The sequence below is a fragment of the Hippoglossus stenolepis genome, chromosome 7 (genome assembly GCF_022539355.2).
Source record: "Hippoglossus stenolepis isolate QCI-W04-F060 chromosome 7, HSTE1.2, whole genome shotgun sequence".
Lineage (NCBI taxonomy): Eukaryota > Metazoa > Chordata > Actinopteri > Pleuronectiformes > Pleuronectidae > Hippoglossus > Hippoglossus stenolepis.
Window position 1 is genome coordinate 13940871 of NC_061489.1, and position 18905 is coordinate 13959775.

The following is an 18905-nucleotide window of genomic DNA, read 5'->3' on the forward strand; positions in this document are numbered from 1 at the left end:
ATAAATCTAGAGTGCGTTAGTTGCACTCTGACACATCTGAAGGTATTATGTTGCTTCCATCTTATATCATGTTTGTCTCATCCATTTAGGCTCAGTGTTTTTAGAGGAAAATGTTTTCATTAAAGTGCGTACGTCTGCTAACACTGCACTCCATTGATTTTACAATTTATTCATATCACTCAACTCTGAAACAGAGGGGAGCACCGGGTGTGTTGCATCTCATCTGTATGTGGACCAGCATGTTTCTCTGCCTACATATATTTAAATGTGACTTTGAGTGCTGCTACTATGCCCCACTTCTATATTAAATTAGCTTTGCTGGTGAATTTGTGTTTGCTTGGATTGTTTCTCTCTGTCACTTAACTATATAGGGCATTTCTTATGGCTAAAGGCAATAGTTTGTGCAGTGCTATGCTCCTTCACATGACCACTGTTTGCTTTTTATCTATCTATCTAATAATTCCAGAAATCGGTCTGGCTCAGCTACTGCAGGTCACTTCTACAGTTTCAGAAAGAAAGCTGCATCCAGCATTACCACAGTCGAAGCTAACAGCCCATACCAAACAGACATGTTTACAGCAAGGCACTGCACTAGTATGTTTAAATGCTGAATTGTCAGCCCTACACGTCTGCCCCTGTCTTGTTCCTGTGGGTGCAGCTGTGTGTATGATTACAAACACCCACACTCATTTTCAAAGGCTGTGTTTGACTCTTGTGGGTTTGTTTTGCCGTCTGTCAACTGTGCTGATGAGGGCTCTGATGCAAGTAACTGAAAATAAAATAAACAGTCAATTCATGTCAAGCACGAGGCCAAAGCCAGATTTGCTAATTGGTTTAATGCATTTATACATGAAAGCAAAATGAAATGAGATTTTTCACAGGGTTGTGACAGGGAGCAGAGCTCACCTCCCCTCCTCTGCCCTCCACTTAATACTTGCTCCTGTTACGGCTTGGCAGCCAGTGGGTAATAATGTTAATAACGTCAGACTTCGTCTCATCAGCTCTGCGAGGCTCTTCGGCTGCGGTGGAGAGGCTTATCAGGCCTCAACACAATGCTGTGTAGCGATGATGCCCCTGCCTCACTTCACGCCGCTTCCATTATTCATGTGCATTTGCCCAGGTGAGAGCAAATCCAGGATCAGAAGTTGGCAGAACAGCTTATTAGATATTTAGTCGTGGCTGAGCGTGCTGGAGCAACAAAAGTATAAAAAGACGAGGAGAACAGAGGCACCAGCTTGAAGCCCAGTGGCTCATGTTTAGGTTGTAAACTGCTGCTCTCTCAGGCTGGTCACAGACTTTGGTCAAAGTACAGTGTAATTCATCTATTCAGGTTATTTTCTGAGACAAGCTAACGTGACTTGGATAAAATGCTAGTTCAAAACAGAAAGGAACAAGTGGAGATGGATCCACAATCAGCCAGAAACATGTTTCTTTGAAAAAAAATATTTTCTTTTTTACTTTTAATGCTCTTTCTCAATCTGCACAGTTTTGCTTGCTTGAGATATACCCCCCCCCCCTCGACTTGGCTGCTCAATTGTATGACTAAGTTTACTGTCATACACATTGACATTTTCAAAGCCAGCTCATCTTGTCCAAGAGCTACAACACTGACTCTGACGAGCCTCAGCAGAAATCTGCACTGACTATTAGTTTTTGGAGAAAAACGTTTCCCCGACAAGAAGTGATGAGACTAAAACAACGAAAAATGAGATGCACACTCTGCAGAATGTAAAAAAAAAAGAAAAAAAGTCATTGTCTCGCCTCGCAGGAAAACGAGCTTGGTTTTGTTGACGGTTGACATCAATTCAGCCTAAATTTTTCTATATTTTCATCTGAATGTTTGTGTATATATGCGCACAAGAAGACAGTGCCAAGTTAATGGCTTACTTTATATTGACATTTTCTATAAATATGCAAATTTACTCCACGTCGTGTGAAAAAGCAATCTATGCACCATATAAACAGCACTTTCAGCTCCCGAAAAGAGGATCTTTTCAGCAGGAAATTGCCTTCCCGGCCCCCAACAACCCTACACCTATATCTCACTGGACTGTCAAGAAAACAATAGATTGACAATATTTTCCTGAAAAGTTTTCCAATTGCAAAATAAAAACTGGTGAAACCTTTAAAGACAAAGAGTCAACGAGAGAACGCCTTGGTGGCAAATGTGCGTGGGTCCTTGAGTATTAGTGTGCGTGCTATACCCTGTACGAAGGCTGTTTCCTAAATCCGCCTTCGCTGGCAGCTGCGGTTCAATCTTCCAAAGTGTCAGCGCAGAGTGCCAGCCGAGGGAAATACCTTTATACATCTGATGAAAAAGATATTACAGATGAAAGGCTTGTTGGAATTGTCCCATCTGAATCATCGGCAAACCCCGTCACACAGCCAGAGCAGCTAACTTCGTTTTTGGGATTACTCCTTCTTCCCGAATGAACTGTGTGAACTGACAAAATGAAATCAATTATTTAATATTTCAGACCCTAGATGGACTTTCTGCTCCAGCGCTGTGCAACCTCCCTGCTACACCTCCCGCTGCTTGTTGTGGTGCCACGTGAGTCCAGACGAACACAGGCTGCATTTATCCGTAAGCAAAGGGAAAGTTCTCATTACCGTTAGATTATACTGAAGTGCTCGGAGCTGTCAGCAGCGAGAGGAGGATGACCAAAAGCTATTAAATACCAGCTTGCTTGCTCTTTAAGAAAAGCATTCACCTTGGGTCAGAGTCTGCAATACAGTACGTCCAGGAGGGCCATTTGCTACTTCAACTGTAGTAGATGGTGGCATTAATAAAGCAGGAGGTGTTACTAGGCTGTTCAGTTATTCATGGTGACCCTCCATCGAGAAGACAGAAGAGAGAGGATGAGAGGTGCATATAAAAAATACAAAGGTAAACTAAAGGAGATGGAAAAACACGGTGAGGTCAAGAGAAATCGGCTCAAAAATAGCTCACACACCCCGAGAGAGAAACAAAAAAAGGCAATAAAGACGAGGGGGAGAGAGTGAGGAGGAGAGGGGGTTCCTGTCCTCTATCTCGCTCCCTTGCTCTACAAAGTCAGAGGCTTCTATTTATACGGCAATGTAATGTTTGGCATTTCCTTTGAGGGGGGACGTGTATGAACCATTGTTTTTCTTGGCTGCCGTTCGATTGGCTCAGCAGGCTCCGCGTGCTGAAATGTCGTCGGCTTTACAGCTCTATCTGTTTCGATTAGCTCCATGTGATCGCTGATAAACAAATCATTAGTGCCTCCATCGAGATGGGAAATCTTATTATCGTACAACAGTTATTTTCTTCCTTGTGAGACATGTTTGAAGTTGCTGGTGTGTACTTTCTGGGGGGAAAGGCGACCGCAGCGCAACACAGAGGCAGACATGACATGTTGCTCATTACAGCCGCGGCAACGATGACGTCGCAATGACACGCAACACAAAGAAAAACAATCATTTGTGGCGAAGAGCTGTCACAGCAAACTTAAGGAAAACTTCACTGACAAAGAGGGAAACACAGGGGGATTTTTTCTAAAGTCACAGAAAAGGAAAAGCACTTCCAGTGATGAATTATGTGAAGTTAGAGAAGGTTAAGAAAAGTGGCTTTTAAAGACCAGAATGAATTCAATCTAAGACCTTTGTCAAGTACCACACATGTGAACCCCCTTAACTGAAGATGAGGTTCGAGTAGAGAACTCGTGAAAAGCCACAATATCTCGCGAACTACAGGCAGAGACAGTAGGTATCCATCGTCTGAGATCAATTCTAACCAGAGTGTTTGAAGTTGGTCTTATTATTAAGGCGTGCTGATCGGTATTGTTGAGAAAGAACTACAACACAGGGAGACATTAACAATGACAAAATAAAAAGAATTCCCTCAAAACAAAAAATAATTTTAAAACGTGACAGAAGTACCATAAAATGAATGTCATAATAATTAAGACCAACCTAGTGTTGGTTAATAATGAAGAAAATACTCAGACATTTTGAGAATAATGTCGTACTATCACAACAATAAAGTCATAATTTAATGAGAAAAGTCATAACATTACAAAAAGTTATGAGTCTATGTGGATCTTTCTGTAACAGAAGTAAAAATGCACTTTAATAATTATATTGTCCTTTTACAGGCAAATAAATGCTGGGAATACAATTGTGAGTTGTGGTCTTTCATACCCTCAGCCACACATCGGTTACATTTCTTCAGAACGAACTCAGTTTCTTATTATCATACTTATGATAATGTCGTGCTGATGAGCCTAAAGAGTAAGTACTTTGTTAGTTGTGAAACTCAAATATAACTTTAACTCCTCATTTTAAAACTCTTCTGATATTCCCCCTCTGACATGTACATATCAAATTATGACTTTATTCTCTTCACAGTTCGATATTATTGTCATAAATTTGAAATTATTTTCTCACAACATTATAACTTAAAGTGTTCTAATACTCTTATACTAGTAAGCTACTCAATATTTTTTAAAGACCCTGCATCAACAAACAAAATACCACATTATACAACAGAATAAAAGAGATAACGAAACGTGCAAAAATGTGCAAGAAAAAAAGGCAGGCGTTTGCCTGCAGGGTTCAAATGGCGTTAGCTCTCACACACTCTCCAAAACACCCCTCGCCCCTCCCCTCCCCCTCGCTGCAGCTCAACTGAAACCGACACAAATCAATAGCTTGTTTGTTAAACAATAGCTGCCCAACATTGCCGGCATTTTAAAAATAGCCGGTCTCTGGGGGAGGTGCAAAACCAGAGAGAATAATTGTGAAGGTTAACAATGCCTGCTGTTATATCAATATTGAGCTGAACCAATGGCCTGGAGACAGAGAAAAAGAAGCTCAGGTCAAGTGCTTTTCGCTTGGGGCAGGTTCACGAGAACTCCCACTCCTATTAATGACTGGTCTGGATAAAATAGTCAACTTCAGAAGAGCAATTTAACATTTTAAGGAATTGATACTGTTACAATATGAACCCTCAGCTGGCACTGACACATGATCCATGTTTAGCAGAGGGGGAAAAATCTGATATTACTGTACATGTAACTCACCATCAACTAACAAGCGAAGAAAAGAGCAGCTTTCAGAGACGTGTTCCTTAAAATACCTGCTCAGCGAATGAGTGTGTGTGATAAAGCATGAGTCAGTCGAGGAATGAGCTTCTTTTTGCCTCCTCTCTCCTCATGACTTTGTCTTTGCTCTCTGCTCCGTTCATTTTTTTCTTCACACACCTCCTGCTGCCTACACCTACCTGCTCGATCCATCTCTTTAAACTTATTCCTCCATTTTCCAATGACCCATCCCTCTATTTTTATCCCCACTGCATCCTGGCCTGTGCTGGCAACAGTAAGCTAATGTATTAAATGGACCAGAAATAAAGAGAGTGATGGTTAATAACGGGTTTATATGTTTGTTGGTTGGTTTGACTTTAAGCAAGATTACGCGGATGCTACTGCAATACTACCGATGACCACAAAACTAGGTGGAAGGATGCGATATGGGTCAAAGAAGATCCCATTAAATTTTTGGCAGATCTGAATCAACATTGCGAGTTTTTCAACATTCCCCTTTTCAGTATAATAATGGATCTTGATAAAACAAATCAAGCGGACTGATAAATCCAAATAAAAGTCAGGATCTAGTTATCGTTGGGCATTGGCGGAGGTAAGTCCTCTTACGTCACATCCTCAGACAATCCATGCAATGTTGAAAATCCATAAACCTGAAAACACAGCAGCACAACACTCTGCTCACATGCACACACGCCCGGCTGTTTGACTCCACATGTGCAGTGTTTGCCCTTGGGTCACACTCCCTGGCAGAGCTCCACACCTTCACAACCTCTAAGACTCCTGCATCCCCCCGAGAGAGGAGGTGTGGGGCACTCTACCCAACAGAGAGGTTTCTGGCGCGGGCGGCGTGACGCCAGACCTGGGCTCTGATCCCAGGCTCCTGGTGCCATCAGCTGAGATCATGGGAAACACGTGTGTTGCTGCAGGAGCAGACACAGGCAGCTGGCTGTTAACTAGCGTGGTGGGAGGTTGGCTGCCTCCTCGGCTCAGCTGCTGCCGTTGGGCTGGGGTGGAAAAAAAGCGTCTCTCCCTTCCTGACTTGGTGGATTCTCAGGATTAAGACCCAAGTGGTTCGAGTTTTTGGAGATTCGCACGCTTCAGATGTGGAGGGCAAGCTAAGGTCACAATCACACCTACAGCTGACAGTCTACTGTTCAGTCCAAACTATAATATGCATGTTTTCTTCGAAAGAAAGCACTGTTTTCAAAATAAGAGGACCCAAAGATGCCTGATCATAGCTTTACAATCTCTACATGTAGATGAAACTTTTTCAAAGTTTGTCCGGCAGGATTTTTTCCCACAAATTTTTATTTTTCTATATTTTTGTGACACATTTCAATGAGAGTGCGGCTCGGGCTCTGTCCAAACCCTACCTGAACCCAAGAGACGATAAGCCAAGACAGACCCAAACCCAATGGTCGTTCCTTTTTTTGGGGTGCGAACCTGAATCAACTTTTAAGGATAATGTTGTTATACGTTTGAAGATGTGGTCACCCAGTTACTTCAATTGTAATGGATTTGGCTGCAACGCTGTTTACCCCTAAAACTCCAAAAGTGTTTTGTGGACCCCTCCATTGGCATAGTGGTGAGTAGATAATGAGAGAATTTTCATTTTGGGGTGAACTATCCTTTTAACGCCTCAGAATTTGAATCAAGTTCTTCAAAATCTTCTTGTGAAAACAGCTTTAAAAAATAAGAATATTCTTGTGGCCAATGAGTCAGTCAAATGGGGTTCAATGTGGAGAGCTCTGTGGCTAATTTAGTTTGAAATTGCACCACTCTCAGGGCAATAGACTCCAGCTAAAGCAGGGGCAGCGGCAGGCTATTCGATTTTAACCTCATGGGGGTTCCAGCGCAAACTGATGCTGTGTAACGTTATTGAAACTCTCCGGACATTCACCCTCTGGCCCTCTGGAGTTCAGCCAGCGAACCTTTAATGACGTAAAGACGTGTAAACAAGTACCTGCTGCTTGTGACGGATCTTTCTATGTTTGTAATCTGCAGCGCACATGTTGCACAAGATCATTTATTTGCTGAACTGGAACAGAGTGTGTAATCTGTCATCCACGTAGGCAACACTTGTATACACTTGTGTACATCACACTGTCGTTAATGTCAGCGGAAAAGGTTGTCACATCTGTTCGATGACGCTTGAGAGGAGACGGTGAAATAAAAAAAATAAAGACAGCGACTGGCAGCAGATGGAGGGAGGATTTTTTTTTTGTATATTCTAGTCATCATGTGTTTCCTAATTCCATTTCTCTCCCTTATGGTCAGTGAGTCGTTGAATCTAGAATATGTGGGATATGGAGCCTTAAACTGCAGCTCCTGAGTTCTGATTGCAGTTCACTGGCTGTCACTGGTTTACTTTTGAGGACTGGTCCAAAACATGTTCTCTGCCTCCGCCACTTTGTCATCTGATCCGCCCTCTGGCCTCCACACATGTAAAGATATAACCTAATAAGCAATGGCTTAAATCACACGACCCAACCCTGGCGCTCCACATTACAGTAGACAGCACAAAGAATCTGGCCTGAAATATGTTTTGGATTAGTAAGCAACCTGAGGTCCTCATCCTCTTAGTGGTCCAAAGTGGTACAGTGCTGGAGTGAGTGTGTTCATTTCTTTCCTTTGCAAAATAGGAATTTTCTTTCCCAGCATACGTGAGGCTTAGTTTCCTTCCAGGAGTCGGCCACAGTCGTGCCAGCTCAGTCTTTGCTCTAAGATTTTAGTCTGGAAAACATCCAGAGGATCAATTGAGAGAAGCAGCTGGAAGCTGGACCAATCAGCAAGCTATGGGAAGTGGATTAGATGATGATGGGAATGAGCACAGTGCTTGGTTTGCAGCTCTGACTGGTTTAACACTGATCAACTTGAATGCATAGTAATTGAGGACTGTGATGCATTTAGTTTAACCAAATGATAACTGATCTGTGCCAGGCCACGTTAAGCAATGTGAATCTCAGGCATCTTGGGTTTATGAGAGTTTCTTCAGCAGCCTCCTGAATGGACTTATTCCTTATCCCAGTGATTTCTATTCTGCTGTGGTAGCACTGCATGTCTGTTGACCAGCAGGGTACAACTGCTCAGTCTGTGTCTAAAACAAAGTTCAAACAGCAGTAACCTCTTCTCTATATCTAACCCAAATACTGAGACTTTATAAAAAGGTGGACGACAGGACAGCTCCCTAAAAGTGAAGCCAAAGAGTCTTGATCGACCCCTGGTGGCTGGCTGTAGTCTTGGTCATAAATCCCACCTGCTCCATGTTAGTGGAGGGGACAGTGATGTAGCTAGTTCTTATCACACTGATGTATTTCCAATAGGGCTGTCCTCCTTTATTTGAAATACAAACCTTCAATCGAACTTGACTGATCAGTACAGTAAGCCAGTAATGTTACGTTGTTTTGATAACAACACTTAATGACACTTAATTTCAATATATTTAAATGAATTGCATGCCATGTCAAATTTGATAGAACTTGAATTTAATACTTAGGGTTTTATTTACTTATTTGACGGTATACAACTACTACATCCCCCGATCGCTACTGCAGACTGGCTCAAAAGATGGCAGTGTTCGTATCCAGTGTTCTGGATAATGGGAGGAAGTGGAGACGCATCATTTATCTTTATATACAGTCTACAGTCTCACCACGGCACAGATTGATGTTTTACACCAAATCAGCACAAGAACAGTAATAATAACAATAATAATAATAATATTATAGTTTTTGGCCAGAGGGAGACGTACACATGGGTGATTTTTACTGATCTACATGCAGTGTGAATCTGGGAGAGGGGCGAGTGTCTCTTGGCAGGGACCTTCCCTGAACTCAGTGCAGCGAGGAGATCAAAGACGTGTGGAGACAATAACAGGAGGCAGACTGTCACACCATACATTCGTCCATGCTATGTCTGCCTCCACTCCCACACTCAAACCCTTGATCAAGTCCATATCACACAGAAAGCCACTTCCTAATGACTGCACCCCAGCAAGACTCTGCAGTCTGCTGCTCTCATTCAATTTCTGTAAACTCCACAACTAATGATTACTGCTTTCATTTATGCATAATTTCACACATATTACAGCCATAACTGCAGCTACTAAAGCGTGCAGATAAAATGCATCTCATCTGTGTATGACCAATATAAATAAAATAAAAAACATTTACTTCTATTCTGTTTTTAGCCACTCAGGCTGAACGGCATCGCCAGTTCTTGCAAATAACTTGCAATGCCCGTCAATCTGTTGCAGGAGGTTTAATCTAAGGGAATCAAGAGTTGGTGTGAATCTTTCATTCTTTAAATATATGACTGTTAACAGGATATGTCTGGATTTCAAACTGTGCCTGGTTGTGGCTGAGGAATGTAACCACTGTTCCACCTGTTTTTCCACCCCCCGTTTAACATAGCTACGAACCATATCGTCTTTACTCTTCTCATTGGTATGGAGGTTGTTATAGATTCCAGTGGTTTCGCTGCACTTTTAATACTTTGATATGTTGATATATTTAGACAGTGTCAGTGCCTGTGTCTTGGCAGCTGCTCTTCACAACTCACAACACCCTGAAGAGCATTTGAAACCCACACTTTGATTATGCGTTAACACATCAGTTATGTGCCTGCCATAAAAGCCTGTCCTCTTGGATATCATTGCTACTATAAAAAATAAAAATAAAAGTAAATGCATTTCGTTCTACCACCATAACACAAACACTAAAACCTAACAGCATATTCAAATTGTCTCCTTCTTCCGCTGATTTAGGCCCAACATTTCTCCAATACAGAGTGTTTTTCGCAGCTCATTTACGAACCATATGTGCACAAACAATACGGCAGAGGGGAAATAACTCAGGAGAGCATGAGGTTTTTTAAACAAACAGTTTCTGTTGCTGTTGAACTGTCGAGTAGAATTAGTGGAATTGCTGTGGTGTGGATTTGTTGCAGAAAGCTGAAACACTGTGACGAATGGTGAGGCTGGAAGCAGAGAGCAGGGGATTTTAAAACATCGGGGGTGCAGCCTCACGGCTTCTCTTGGTATGTGCCGCGGCTGCATTAAACTGACCACCTCAGCGCACACACACACGCGCACACACATTATGGTCTTTAGCTGTTCCCCCTTTCATCAGGTTCAGATGCTGTTCTGGGATAAAACGGTATATCACTGGCAGCAGCATCAACTTCACATGTTCCGTTTTTCTGTTTTACAGTTTCATCTCAGTCAATGGAAGAGTTTCAAGAACTTTCATTGGCACTATTGGAATTATACATATATGACTTATTTCACCTCTCAAAAGAAAATGAAAGAAATTCCACTAAGATTACAGGTCTGACTTGGCTTATGTCTAAGCTGCTGAACCTTCTACTTTATTTCTTAAGTCTTCAAGGGCTCTTAAGGACTTGAATATAGGTGTGGAAAACAATATAATTTATGATCGGATAAGTACTTCCAGACACCTTTATAGATCAGCTTAATGTTACAAGTCACTTCATGAAAAAATGGGCAGAGGGCAATCTGAGATATGATTTTGGACCCAAGGTTACTAATAGATGGTCTGCGGTCAAAATCAGGACACTGTCCTTTCTGGATCAAGACCGATAAATACTCCAGCTTCATTGAAATCAGACAAAGCGTTCCTCTTTTAACAGGCTAAGCTTTTCTAGCCTTTACAGCACAGGTTGATCAGCCTGGGAAACTCATAGACCAATTGCATGCATTGTAAATCATCTCACGTGATGCTACTCAGACAATCGTTGTGGCGTGAGTCAGGAGATACAAGACGAGAGACAATTCAGAGAAACTCGTGGTGGATAGGAAAGACAAACGGAGGAGTTGAAGCTGGTCAATTGTTAAAATGTGTTGAGATTGTTTATTAAGTAATTAAAGTATTACATGCACCCTGTTTCAAAACAATGTCCCAGACATCTGAGGAAATTTTCTGTTGCTTGATCTCTTTGAAATCTAATTTAATCCCCTGGTTTTAAACTATCAGCACTGTGGGAATGAAAAGGACAAAATGACACCAGTGACCTTCTGTGCTGTGTTCCTCTAATGGTCAGATTATTGCACAAACTGCACAAAAAGTCAAACGACTCAAAGTGACAATTAACAAGAGAATTATTTATATTTCCAATATAAAAATGTTGCATTAAGGGGAATGATTTTGGGCCGTGCATTCAAAACCTAGTTTTGCTGAACAATGATAATTGATCTCCCTTAATCCATTGACCCACAAACAAGTGTTATACTTTCCACATCAAGTATGTGAGGGTCCTCTAAGGTCAGCGTGACGTATATATTTCCTCATCAGTGGGTGTACGCAGGGCATCCACCAACTGTGCATGAGCTAAAAAACAAAAGGATGCTGAATCCACCACTAACCTCCCCTGTAACATTCATTATAAAAATACAAAGACAACACCAAACGAAACAGCTTTTCTTTCTTGCATGGATGTCACCAATTAATTTGTATTGCTCATGCTGGGAATATATAGTAGCAGAACTACTGTGCATGTAGAGAATGCCTCCTTCATCCGGAGCATAATTAAATCAACTATGCATACATGGTTTCTGCAGCTGTCTGTGTCAACAATGGGATTTAACTGAGGTCCTACAACCTAATCATTGGACTATTAATGTTTCCTTAAATCCATCCCTTTCTCTTAATCCCTTGTCCTCAGTGAATAGAAGAACTTTTAGAACAAGAGGTCAAACAAAATCGGTTTACAGCAGGTGAAGCAGACACAGAGGAGTGAGCTTTGTAATGCGCCCTGGAGCACAGGGTTCTGCACCCGCCATTCTTCAGTAGGTAACAGGGGAGAGAGAGAGAGAGAGAGAGAGAGAGACTGAGACTCGGATGGAAGAGGAGAGGAAAGAGACACATGATTGATAGACCGAGAGAGAGGGAAAAATGGGACACTAGGAATAAGAGGGAAAGAATGAGGATGAGCGAGAGAAATAGAGGGAGAAAGAGAGAGTGAAGCTAAATGATAACAACCCTACAGATAGACGAAGACAGTCAGGGGAGAGAACATATGGCCTTTGAAGGTATAAGTGGCAGCCTGGAGCGCTGACGCTGCTCCTGCCTCCAGCATACATGAGAGTGCTGATGTGTAACTAGTCTGATGAGCCATGATGTGTAATGGTATGGGACGGGGCAGCTCTGGGTAAACTGCTGCTACAGTGCACTCATAGGACGTGCACACAGGCGCTGAATTGGTTTGTGCTCTTAGTCCATCTTGTCATGGCTTTGATTCGCTCAAGCAGCTGGCACAGGCAGAGACAGACACGGAGACGCGGAGTGAATCCGTCCGGAAACGGGATTCAGCACAGAACAAGCGATTTAAGGAAAAGGTTAGAGCCGGATAAAACGCAGCGAGCTACTCCACCTGTTAAACCTGACACATTGATCTCCTACACAAGTGTCGATCTCCCAAAGCCACCTTGCCCTGCAGCGCACGCAGCTCTTCATCCAACACGCTCCCTCACGCCGACAGCTGAGCTCAGCAACATCATCAGAACTCAATTGAGTTCACTGTCTGGTAACCACATGAGATGAATTATGTGTGTTGACACATCAACACTCCCCTGACAACTCTGTGCATTTCATCACAATGTGACAAGTTATTAATTCTGGGGCACTGGAGCTTTTACTTCAACGCGACTCGCTGGCAGTTGTTTAGGACTTTAAAGTTGCATTCGTTGCTTCGGGCGATCCGGAATCAGAGAGCACAGGGTTTGGGTTCATCAATATGAAAAATGAAATATGCCCTTATGTCAGTGTAGTTGTTCAAAGACGGTGTTGTTTCTTTAGGAATCATAACATGTTCATATCAAAAAGAAATTAACACTTTACTAATGTTAAAGTATTTCTAAACAAATGGATGAACACAAGCACCACAGGGATGTTGAAGAGAGGCTTTAGCAGGAAATAAAGACCCAGTCACAAGATCCCTATGAAGACAAACCTGCTATTTTCTGCGTTTTTTGGGGAAATAATGCAAACCAAGCTGGACAGAATGAAAATACCACAACAAAACTCATGAATATATTGTACTATTCCTGACAAGATCAAATGAAATGTTTCATAAATATGTAAAATGTGTTCCATGCCACATTAAGCCAGCATCTCCACATCCAAGCCTGTAAAGACTCTGGAATAAGCAGAGGGATGCACGTGCATGTTCAAACTGTTCCACATGCTTTGTGTGGCAGCAACACATGCATCTCTCTGCTGAATCATTCTAATAAACAAGAATGTGCGTCCTCTGCGCAGCACGGGAACACAAACTACAGAGTCTGTCACCATCCCAGGACGCACGGGACACTTCAGGGGCAAAATATAGAATCATCACAGGAAGAAAAACACGCAGTTCTGGCGTAATGTGTCACACCGAAACAGCGGCTATCACAACAACACACATCTGCCAATATGTGGCGTAGCATCAGCTGGAGAGCGCGCGTGTCCTCACAGAAACACACGAGGAAGCCCTGTCCTGTCCGTGGAGCGCTAAGTGTGTAAGTTTGAGCGGCAGCCTACCTCACACATGTTCACGCGCGTCTGACTCTCATCCATTCAAGCAAAAAGCTAAAGCGCGTCAAGAAAAATCCCAAATGGTTAATGGAAGAAAAAACAAAAGAACATGTAACCAGCGGCTCCCTCTTCTATTCCCGGGCGCTTCTCTCTCCCAGCCCCGGCGTGTCTGCTCTGAGCCCCGCGCAGCCAGACCGAGCCAGACACCTCGGTGCGCGCAGGGGAGGGGTTTCAGACACCTACCAGCTTTACGCGCCGAGCGCCCTTTGCTTCTGTCATCTTGGAAGTGGCCCGGAATGAAAGTTGGAAGAAACACAAAGAGGTATGGACAGAAGAGGAGGGATACTCTGACTTCTTCTTCTCCTTCTTCTCCTTCTTCTCCTTCTTCTCCTTCTTCTCCTTCTTCTTCCCCCAAGCGTTGTTCCAAACGGCGCAGCGCAGAAAAAAGCCCCAGACACCAACCCGGTGCGTACAGGCAGTGGGGCTGCGCTCCGCTGGCAGACTGCTCCCAGGCAAGCGGAATATTCAACTTTGGAAAATGAGAGAGGGAAGAGAGGGAGGAGAGGAACCGAGAGCAAGAGAGGGAGGGAGGGAGGGAGAGAGGGAGAGAGAGAGAGAGAGCGAGCGCAGCCAGACAATCACAGGAAAGCGGCTCCTCCTCCCATACAATAGAAAAAGCAAAAAGCAGCAGATAGAGAGGCTTCAGTGCGTTCAGCTGAGCAGAGCTGGACACGTTACTCCAAAGCATTACGCATGTCACAATATCCAAATGAGCCTATTGGATAATCCAGTTTTAATCTGAGGGGCAAACTGTTGAAATAAACTCTTTAGTCACAATCTGTTTAATCCTTGTGGCAGGTGACAGCAGGTTTCAGTCTGTACGAGTTAAAGAGCAGAGTAGCTCTTCATTTCATTATTCTGGAAACTGATGCAACCCTGGGTAATAAAACAGGCTGCAGTTATTAAAAGTTCATTTGTATCAATAAGTAAAACAGGAGCGTGTGTGTGTGTGTGTGTGTGTGTGTGTGTGTGTGTGTGTGTGAGATACCGTGTTAAACTGCGAAAAAAGGCCCAGAGGCAGCGATTAGAATATTCATAGATTTAAACTTGTGCAAGTGGTTTATAATAATGGTGATATCACATTTTATTGTCATGGATTAATGAAAGTAGTGTGTGTGTGTGTGTGTTGTGTGTGTGTGGGGGATTTGTATATGTTATGGGGACAATAATTAAGACCCCATAACGAAAGTCATTAAGGTGAATACTTGTTTTAAGGTTTAGGTTAGTTTAGGTAAGGTAAGGTAAGGTTGAGGTTGAGGTTGAGGTTAAGGTTAAGGTTACAGTTAATGTTAAGGTTAGGTTAGGGTTAAGCAAGTTGTAACTTCAGTGAAGGTTAGAGTAAGTCTCCAGAGTAAGTCTCTGCTGTATGTGCAATGACATTACCCATCTGTCCCTTAACAATACTTAACATGTCCTATATTTTTTTATCGTCATATTTCTTTCATAATATCTACAGGAAATCACACATGCTGGACACATAAGGTGGAAAATAAACCAGAGAATCACCTCTACGTGTATGTGTCTGCGTGTGTGTGTGTGTATAGTGGTGTTGAGATTTTTAGCAGAGATCTTTCCAGTACACTGCTGCAGTGTGTTGTTGCTGCTCTGTTCCAGCCTGTCCTGCATTAATCTGATCCAACACTGTTTGTAATACAATTCTTTCCCAGAGGTTCGTTATCTGTGTACTGTGGGTGCGTCACATAGACTGTACATAAAGATGAACAACGTGTTCTCTGCTTTCTCCCAACTATCCAGAAATGAAGTCAAAATATTCCTGCTATCTACAGCTGATGATGTCCTTCGGAGTCTGCACAGTGAGGGTCATGGGAAAAATGCGCATCACCAGTCACTGTCCATCAAGAAGTTTCACCAGTTATATAGCATCAAATACGCTCAAACATTCAAATGAAAAATGGGCACTTGAACAAACTTCAGTGTGATATGAACTACTATATATTAAATAAACTATCTTTGAGAATTATTTAACGTGTATATTGACTTTTTAGTTTGGTCCATTTCCCATTAACTAACAAGGAAGAAGTGTGATTTATGACCTATACTACAGCCAGCCACCAGGGGACGATAATGATGGTTTGGCTTTACTTTAAGTGAGCAGTCGTGTCGTCCATCTTTGTACATATGGTATAAACAATCAGTGACATAAAGGTACGACACAGTAAGAGGTGGCTGGTCCCAGACGAGGTGTGGCCTGACAAGCAGGTGTTCTGTACCACTGTCACCAAGAGCCACCACAAATGCTCTGAGAGCTTTTGATTTAAACTCATACTGTTTACTGTTTTTGTATTGAATATATCAACTGACAAAGACGTCATGCCCTCCTTTGTCTTAATAACTGTTTGTGGACCTAATCTTTGCCAAACCCTGTCTTCCTGTCTGCAGCAGAGTTGGCGTCCAAGTGTGTGAATCGCTCCACTGATCTGTAAGACCCTGTTTGTCATCTGTCTGCTGTAATTCCTTTTTACTTGTTGTTAATTGGTTACTGGTTTACTAGCAATTAATCTTGTAAAACATTTGCTCACCAAGGTTTAGATTTTTTTTTTTTTTCACGCTTTATGTCATAGCCTTAGACCAGGGGTCTTCAACGATTTTCAGGCCAAGGACCCCCAAACTGATGGAGAGATGGAGCAGGGACCCCCTACTATATATATTGTATAACATTGTGTTTTATATTAAACTGGGCCTAGTGCCATTTATAAACATAGCTACCCTGTTATTGTGCAGTCTAGTGCTGTGAGTGAACCGGTGCCCAGCTTGAGAGAGCTCCTGTGTGTCGCTGAATGTGTGCATTGCTGACTGAAAGATAACGTCTTCTGCCTCCATTTATCCGTTCGCTACAATATGTTGGATTCATGTTGTGTGTATTTAAAGACACTTAAATTTGTGGAAAAAAAAATTTAAAATAAAAAAATATATAAAAAATTGTCTAATCAACCAAAAATTTGATTAGGGGTCGCGGACCCACTGTTGAAGACCTCTGCCTTTGACAGTATAAGCATTCTATCACCTACATCATAGACTCCCAAAAGTCAAGTCAACTCATATCAATCGCTCCCTGGTGGTTGGCTGCAATAGAGGTAAAACAAAAACTGCCTCCTCCATGTAAGTGGATGAGACATAATCCAAAAAGATTCCAAGAACACGTCAAATTAATATTTCTCAATGATTATTTCTGTCATTTTAGGAATGCGATGTGACGTTTTGGTATGATCCCTGCATATCCTTGAATAAAAGTACAGCTATATACACAACTAATTGCCAGGATACTATGCTATGAAACCGTGCATCTTCCGGTCCTGCGGTAACACTAAAAATCTTGGTCAAACAAAACCTTGCTAAAACAGCAGAAACGCTGGAGTGCTTTTACTTTGAAAGGGGTACATATTCATCTTTGTGATATATTTAACGGATAAACATTAAAACTGTGGTGAAAGATCATTTTTATTATCTGTTCTGCTCTGAACCGTCGTCCATCCGTCTATGATCTACACACCATCAATGAATCCTCATATACATTCTAAAAGTGATAACAGTTGATTAGAAATCTTTTGGCTAGCTGATTGACTGCACATACCTAAACCACATGGACGTCTGAACTTTGGGTCTTTCAGTCGTCTCCTCCAAAGTCAGCTCCAGCGTCCAGCACTCCGAATGAACTCAGCAATTTGTGGGCAGGACGGGACTAATGCCTGTTTGCTCAGAGTATGTGCAAAGCAGCTCCTTGCTGCTGTGATGCGATTGGTCGGAGGATTGCTATTTCCAAACATATTGCACTTGCTGCTGCAGCACTAGCTGGCTTTTATATCAGACTGCCATGTGATTACAGCAACTACAAGAGCAAACTGCAGGCTGATAAAAACGTAATAAAGTCTTTGAATTTCACTGATAAAGCAAAGTCTGTGAGCTACTTCAGTCGGTCAACTTGAGTCTGCTGTTGATTATGGATGTGTACTAAAGCCGCCACAGCTTTCCAGACTCTTTTGCTGCCAGGCCTGCTGCCACACCGCTCACCTGAGAGCTTTGCTGCTCGGGCGGCCTCTCCTTTTTCATGTTGCATTTTAAAAAGCCCCAGTAGGTTTTAAAGCCATGTTCCACTTGAAAGGAAGATGTTATCGTTACTCCTCACTCCGTTCTCTGCTGAGGTTGTCATTTCTTTGTTGGGAATTATGAGGTCAGGGCCTGGATACCAAATATCAATCCTCTATGTAGTCTACTTTTATATAACTGCCCAAAAAATTCAACATACATTTTCTGACTTATATATTATTTTACTGTTCAGAGCTCAGAGTTGGACCGGAGATGAGAATATGAATTTTGTATGAAGTAGCTTCAACTGAAAGGATTCTTAAATCAAAACCTTGTTGGTAAAAAATTCTTTACTTTGTCACAAAGTGTCACTTTTACCTCAGTCTAAAATATAATCACCTCACATCTGTGATATTACTGTATCTGTACCGCAAGTAACATTGTACTGAACCAGGGGCAAATTAAAGGAGGCATATTATCTCATAGTCAAGTTAATAATTTTAATTTGATTGATAACTTGAAACAGTGTACAATCTTTAATGTTCAGAAAACACATCACTTTCCTCTAATTGTCCATTCCTGCAGCTCCTCTTTTCAGCCTCTATATGAAACACTTGTTTTTAGCTCCTGTCTCTTTAAGAGCCCCCACCTGTTAAAGCCCAGTCTGCTTTGATTGGTCAGCTGGCCCATTCTATTGTGATTGGTCAACTGCTTCCAGTGTATGTAGGAAATATCGGCTTTTTTATTGCTTTTTGTTTGGGGAGTGTCCCAGACTACCTTGCGTACATTATGCAAATGCCTATTTTACAAACATTTGCATAGTGTGACATAAAGCCCCACGATGATGCACAAGTATTGATCGAACGACTTTGGCCATTCTAACTTTGCAGACCTTTTTACGTGCAAAACAAAAAACTTTATAGAGGAAAGGGAACAAACAGAAAAAGCATATGTCTCCTTTCAAATGGTTTGAAAAGTGTGATGAATACTTATGAAAGACAAAGGGCCAGTGACAGAATGAGGGCAGGCTGCAGGACTGAGGCTGCTGTGGACAGTAAACACTCTGTCCACTGGAGACTTGGCCTCTCTGTTGTGCTACTATGGTCCAGGCACAGAGCATATTACATATTAAATACGTATGTGTGTGTATCTAACACACAAACACATGTAAAAGAGCACACTTGCATGACACTTGTTCTTAATA

General features: G+C 42.2%; 1 protein-coding gene across 5 annotated transcripts in view; it reads right to left on the reverse strand.

Annotated features, from left to right (window-relative positions):
* mid2 (midline 2) overlaps positions 1–18905 on the reverse strand; it is a 151308-nt gene that overhangs the window by 85327 nt on the left and 47076 nt on the right. For 2 of the 5 annotated variants that reach the window (XM_035160630.2, XM_035160626.2), the window contains exon 1: positions 13841–14153. The exons of 2 other annotated variants lie outside the window; for them this stretch is intronic. The gene's annotated coding sequence lies outside the window, so the exon portion shown is untranslated. Of the gene's footprint in view, positions 1–13603; positions 13796–13840; positions 14154–18905 lie in introns of those variants that run through there. One more of the 5 variants, XM_035160628.2, reaches the window with a different exon arrangement.